Raw genomic sequence first — 6,169 nt, 5'->3', positions numbered from 1 at the left:
GAGCATGAAAGCAACTTAGCTGGTTAATGTGTTCGGTGTTGATGATGCGATTCGGGCTTGTGGCGGGACGAAGACGCCCATTGAATCGACAAGGTTCGCAGTCCTCGGCATGGCCGAGGTCCCAGCCCCCAGGCCCGAGGTGTCCAAGCAAGGAGTTCGGCATTCCGGAGTAGTGACCACGTAACGCGGTCAATATCGATTACCTGCACACATAAAATAGTACGGTCCAGGAAATAATATATACCTACTATTAAAGGGAATAGGTATTCTTGGTTTGGTTTAGTCCTTTTTGTTTTTTGGGCCAGGTACTTGTATGTTGATGGGTCTTTTATGGGCTTTCGTAGAGACCGCAAAAAATAGTTAGAAGCTGCTCAGTTTATGGGCTGAAGTGCTCGGGCTGCAGAGATGTGGGGTGGGGCTGAAGGGTGAGCGCTGGATGGGACTTGGTGCAGGTCTCCGACGAGATGGGGATGGCGTGGAGGGGGTCTGGACGCTGGCGAGTCCTTGGCGGAGCTTAGCCTCCTATTATGAAGGACACGAACAAATCAAAGAGAAGAGAGGAGAGAGAGCACATTTGAAAATATAGAAAAAAGGGTCCAATTGGTAAACATACAGAACAAAAAAATCAGAGTTAGTACGTCCACGGGCGGAGACGGCCGAGCATGAGCATATGGCCATGGCCACCCATCGGTTGGCTGGAGCGGCGGCAAACCCGAGCGGTCGGAGCCCGCTCGTCTGTAGAGGTCGCCATGGCCGCCGCTGTGGGACTCCCGATGGTGCGTGGGTGGCCACTGGCGGTGTTGGAGCAGGGAGCGGGGGATCCATCACGCGGGTGTGTAGCCCGCCATGGCCACTGGTGGTGGTGGAGCACGGGGCCGGGGGATCCTGGCGGCATGGTGAGACGAGCGGCCAGAGCCCGCTCGCCTACAAAAGCCATCTTGTCCGCCGCCGTGGGATTCTGTGTGGTGGAGCAGGGGAACGGGGGATCCAGCGCGCGCGCATGTAGCCCGCCATGGTCACTTGCGGTGGTTGGAGCAGGGGAGCGGGGGACCCCGGTGGCGAGGGGAATAATGAAGGTGGTGGGCAGGCAGGCGGAAGTGGCGGCGCGCCTGACACCGTCCCTCACCGGCCCCGGCGTCCTCCCCTGGCCCAGGGCGAACACGACCCCACGACAACGCACTCAAGCAGTGGAGGAGCGCATCATTGGCGCAGCACGGCCGACTATTGTGGGGACTGGGGAGCACGGCCAGGCGATGGTAGTATGGGGAATTGGGGGGCCAAGCCGTTCATGGGCGTTGTTGGGTGCTAGGTGGGTGGTGAGAGGGGGGCAGCGACGGCGGCCTCGAGCAGGCCGGCCCGCCATGGCTATGCAACGAGGGATCCGCCGTCATGCAAGGGTGGGGGATGCACGGATGGGAGGATCCGGCGGTGGTCGCCGCAACGGGGCTACGCCAAGCTGTGTGTGGGCGCGCTGGACAGAGAAGAGGAGCAGGAGCAGCGCTTGGTGGTGTGATTGTGCAGCTCGGTGGGGATTTACTGCCTACTAGACCATGATGATGCGCCTTGCTGCGCCCGCCCTTGTTACTTTAGAATGATAAAATATCATGTAAAATTTTAAAAATGTAAAATATATGAATTAAATTTACATGATCTATCACGCATATTTCATATGATATAGTAATGATGTCACCAGGAATAGAATTAGCAAAGTGACTACTCAGGTTTTAAAAATAAATAGTGCATATGAAAGATGTCTAGGACGAAACAAATACAAGAATAGCTTTTTTTAGTAACAAAAAATACAAGAATAGCTAGGTGGCGCTGACACACGCCGCTACGTACGTCTGTGTTTTACACTTGGTTCGCCGAAACCAGTTCACAAGCCCAATAAACAATCGAGGCCCAATCAACCACATGTGGCGTAGATGATTCTGCGGAGCAGCAACCCAAACAAATGTACAGGCAACGTGATCGTGATCCTATGGCTAGCAACAACAAAGCGCTGTGGAGCTTCGTAGGTCTCTCAGTTTTACTGTTTTGTAATTGCTTTCTATTTAAATCAATCGTTGTTGCTGGAAGCTGCGCTGGATGCACCGAATTACGTTAGATTTATGTGTGATTGTTTGTGTCGTTCCAACAAATGGTTATCTTCTAGGTGTCACCTCCTCACATTGGCTCATTGTGATTATTTGACTCTACCGCCTTACACTCTGATAGTAACAGTTTCAACTTAGTAGGCCATGTGCTAATATTCATGTGACTGTGATTATTTGTAATATTTATGTTCGGTCTTCGGATCAAGTTCAAATAGTGCAAAAGAAAAGAAACGGAATATATTCTTGCAAACCAAGCAACCAACATATTCTAAAAAAATTAAAATAGTAAAAGCATGTTTGTTTTCGAATATTGACAAAAAATGTATATAGATAACCCCACTTCAATGCACCTGTACCCTTCCATCCAAACTAAATTCATTTGCATTGAAAATCTTTTGAAATTATAAGAAAATACTTTTGAATTAGTTATTAAACTCTCAATTTATAACAATTTCACTGTATGTAAATCCCACTAAAAACACTCACACCAGTCCTAATCCACCCTATGATAGTGCTAAGATGAAGGAGGAGCCACCAAAGGACATCCCAACGACTTTCCCAACTTTATACTAACAATCCTTTTTTTACTGCGGACACCGAGCTTGTGTGTGTGTTTTTAAGATAAAAAAGTGTTTCAAATTCTTCTTGCTTTAAAAGAAAAATCATGTTTTAAATATGTTCAAGTTTTTTCTAAATGCACAACACTCCCATAAAAATGTTCCAATTCTTTTTAACAAAATCATTTAAAATTGATCAAAAAATTAAAATCATATTTTAAAAACATGTGTTCCATAAAATGTTCATCTTCAAAAGATGTTTCAATTCTAATAAAAATATTAAAAGTTTCCAAAATAATAATTAGTTTGAAACAAAGAAATATTTGTGTTTTCTGAAAAGTAAGAGATAAAACCGATTACTAGACTATTTCATGCACCATTGCTCTTTAATCAGGTGAAAGATGTTAGGGTGGATTATTTACGTCCCCGCGTCATATAACTCCGAAAAGTGATAATATTATAAACTTATAACCGATGTTTATTAGAACTGGATATAAGAAATGGCACTTACTGTCACACGCAACATGTTTTACGATATTTTTAGCCCGTTGCACCGCACGGGCATTTGTACTAGCAATAATATATATATACTCCTTGAATAATTGCTTTACGTAAGAATAATTTATTTAAAGAGATGTGGCCTGGCGCCGAAGCCAATGTCGATGCAGGGCATCGGCATGACGTAGTGAAGGCGTGACAAAGCCTGAATTTGCAAGGTGGTCTGAGTTTCGGATGCGGCGTTCGCCAAACTATGCACGGAAACTGACCGAACCACCACCACGCGACCGTTTTTAATGTGGCCGCCATTTGATAGACGTGTGTAGAGATGATGGAACAAGCCAGAGTAATAATTCCTTAAGAAAAATAAGCCCAACAAGCAAAAATTGTTAGGATTAATAGCACCTGCTTTATTTGTTCTAGTAGTTCGAAGAAAAGCGACTCCCAAAATTGGGAGTCGATCCGCACACCCATTGTCTGATGGGCGATAAAGCGACGGCATAGCGATGCTGGCAAAGGTTGGCTTGCCAAGGCAAAGCCCCCGGTCCAGCTAACATGACGAAGCTGGTCGGCTGGTGACGTCGAAGTCACCGGAGTATGTTGATGAAAAATAGCCAAGTCCCCGGTCTAACCGAGGTGACGGAGCAGGCTAGTGAGGAGTTGTTGCAGCCGCCATGTCAGCCAATGTGTTGAAGTAGTTCGGCGTGACGGACATTGGCTTGAAGAGGCAACAGTGTGGCCATGCCGACGCATACCGTATCTTGTGACGCGTCCAATGCTGGTTTGATAGAGTGACCATGCGGCGATGCCGGTGTGCCTGCTCCGTGTAATCCGTGGGGGGGCGATGTTGGTGATGATTTATCCTTGGCGATTCCGAACTCTTATTCGTCTCGCTGAGGTGAGCATCCGAAGAAGTTGAGCTCGGCTCAACAAGCGACGACATGTCTAGCGCAGGTCGGCAGCCGTGGAGCTATATTGCCGTACTGGTTTGACACCAGCGTGATGGCGAAGATTACCTTGGAGGAGGATTAAAATTTTAAAGCCGGCATCCCTGATAATTCAGGGCCTCTGTCGTTTCATTTTTGAGAATATGAGTCTTTATTGTCAATTCATAAGATCACTTGGGGGCTTCCTGTTTAAAAGAACATAGCTATGACTACCCTCTTGATCCGGCTTGTACACCCTGATTGCAAAGTACTTGGGGGCTTCCTCCTCATTGAGCATAGCTATGATTACCCTACTGATCCGGATTGTATGCCTCGATCGAAATATTACTTGCGGGCTCCCTGTTAAATGAACATAGCTTTGTTGTCCCTTGTAATAGGCTTGGACGCCAGGTGTATTCACCAAAAAATCGGGTTATCTTGCCATTGTATGCTTGCCTCTCCGACCAGGTAATCCTGGAATGACTCACCGAACTCTTGACAGACAAACTTACAAAGACGCTGAACTTGTCAAACTTAAAATGGTGCTTGGACATGTGAGGCCCGGCTTACAGTGAGTAAACGCACCCCGGGGTTCGTTAATCGTAGAAATCACTCCGGGACCCCAAAACAGTGAGTAATTGTCGACGAAACAGGTCAGAACGGCCAAAACTAGGAGTGTTGATGACCGACACATAAACGCACCTTAGGGTTCGTTAATCGTGGAAATCACTCCGGGACCCCAAAACAATGAGTAATAGTCCACGAAACGGGCCAGAATCGGCCAAAACTGTGAGTGTTGATGACCGACACGTAAACGCACACAGGGGTTCGTTAATCATGGAAATCACTCCGGGACCCCAGAACAGTGAGTAATAGTCCATGCAATAGGCCAGCATTGGCCAAAACTGTGAGTATTGATGATCGACACGTAAATGCACCCCCGGGGTTCGTCAATCGTGGAAATCACTCCGGGACCCAAAAACAGTGAGTAATAGTCCATGAAACATGCCAAAATCGGCCAAAACTGTGAGTATAGATGATCGAGACGTAAACGCACCCCGGGGTTTGTCAATCGTGGAAATTAATCCAGGACCCCAAAACGATGAGTAATAGTGCACCAGACGGACTAGAATCAACCAAAATTGTGAGTGTTGATGACCGACACGTAAGCGCACCCCGGGGTTCGCCTATCGTAGAAATCACTCCGGGACCCCAAAACGGGCCAGAATCGATCAAAATTGTGAGTGTTGATGACCGACACGCGAACGTACACCGGGGTTCGTTAATCCTGGCAATCACTATGGGACCCCAAATCAATGAGTAATAGTCCACGAAACGAGCCAGAATCGGCCAAAACTATGAGTGTTGATGACCAACACGTAAACGCACCCCGGGGTTAGTTAATCGTGGAAATCACTCTGAGACCCCAAAACAGTGAGTAATAGTCCACGAAAGGGGCCAGAATCGGCCAAAACTATGCGTGTTAATGACCGGCACGTAAATGCACTTCGGGGTTCATTAATCGTGGAAATCATTCCAGTACCCCTAAACAGTGAGTAATAGTCCACAAGACGGGCCAGAATCGGCCAAAATTGTGAGTGTTGATGACCAACACGTAAACGCACCCCAGGGTTCATTAATCGTGGAAATCACCCCGGGACTGCAAAACTTGAATAATAGTCGACACAACTGGCCACAATCGGCCAAAACTGTGAGTGTTGATGACGGACACATAAATGCACCATGGGGTTTGTTAATCGTGGAAATCACTCTGGGACCCCAAAACAATTAGTAATAGTCCATGAAACGGGCCAGAATCTGCCAAAACTGCGAGTGCTGATGACCCACACGTAAATGCACCCCGGGGTTTGATAATCGTGGAAATCACTCCATCGGGACCCCAAAACAGTGAGTAATAATCCACGCAACAGGCCTATATCTGTCAAAATTGTGAGTGCTGATGACTGACATGTAAACGCACCCCGAGGTTTGTTAATCGTGGAAATCACTACGGCACTCCAAAACAGTGAGTAATAGAACACGAAACGGGCCAGAATCGGCCAAAACTGTGAGTGTTGATGACCGACACGTA

The sequence above is a fragment of the Triticum dicoccoides genome, chromosome 4B (assembly GCF_002162155.2).
Source record: "Triticum dicoccoides isolate Atlit2015 ecotype Zavitan chromosome 4B, WEW_v2.0, whole genome shotgun sequence".
NCBI lineage: Eukaryota > Viridiplantae > Streptophyta > Magnoliopsida > Poales > Poaceae > Triticum > Triticum dicoccoides.
The sequence above is the reverse complement of the archived record's forward strand: the minus strand, read 5'-3'. Positions refer to the sequence as shown.